Here is a 1,044-nt window from a genome sequence, read left to right as displayed (position 1 = left end):
AAAAATAATGATATAATTTCAAACCAGTCACATTCACGCATCCTGAGCCAGAGGAGAGGTCCACTGTGCTAAAGAGGCAGTTGCCACCATGAGCAGCCAAACAGTCAGACTGGTGTGGGAAGGGATGTATTATGTACTGGTTTCCTGGAGGTGCAGGCTACCTGGTCCAGTGTGACTGGTAAAACCTCTATAGAGGAGGCAAGAACACTTCCTTTTGTTAAGTTATGTTGGTATTCATTTTGGGGCCACATTTATCTGAAAAACAAAAACAAAAATATATTTAAATGTTGCTCTGCTAATATTTGAATAATATTATTGACTGCTTCAAATAGAGTCTTTCTGGGGGTCCTAACAGGTTGTCCAGGAGCTGCACTGGTACAAACTGCTTCCAGGAAATTGCCACAGCCTTACACATGAATCTGACACTGACAAAAACTCTCAATTTATTTTATCAGACTTTTTATGTTGGATTTATTACAATAATATTGAACTTATTTCAATGTTTCACATTTCATTTCATCTCTATAATTCACACTCTCGCACTTACATTCCCTACTGCACATCCAGCTGTTAAAGGTTCAGGATCCTTTCCTGAGGATTCTTGCATTTTCTCCTTTTTGGTCGAGCAAATTTTCCCTTGTCTTAGAGAACTTGAGTTGACTCTGGAACTGTTACTGTAGTGTTGCTGTAAAGCTCATTAAAACATTATATGTGATATTTACATATACAAATAAACTTGACTTGAGACAGCAGCCTCAAAGTGACTGAGGGAAGGCAGGGTTTCATACATCAACCCCCATTTGGCTCAACTGCTAACGGAAGCAGACTCAGACTTGAATATACAGTATAAACATTTGTTTAATATGTGTCAAATTTCAAGCTAGACTAACTGGTTTAAACAGCAGATGAACAGGTTCAACCACAAAGCAGATAAACACATGCACACACTCATGTTGTGTTGTCTGCGTCGCTGTGCTTTGGTTGTACATTGAAAGAGGAAATCCCTGCCTGAGACTGAAGTCCGTCAACTGCCTTTCAGCAAGT

Source organism: Thunnus albacares, chromosome 5, assembly GCF_914725855.1.
Source record: "Thunnus albacares chromosome 5, fThuAlb1.1, whole genome shotgun sequence".
Lineage (NCBI taxonomy): Eukaryota > Metazoa > Chordata > Actinopteri > Scombriformes > Scombridae > Thunnus > Thunnus albacares.
Note: the sequence above shows the minus strand (reverse complement) of the source record.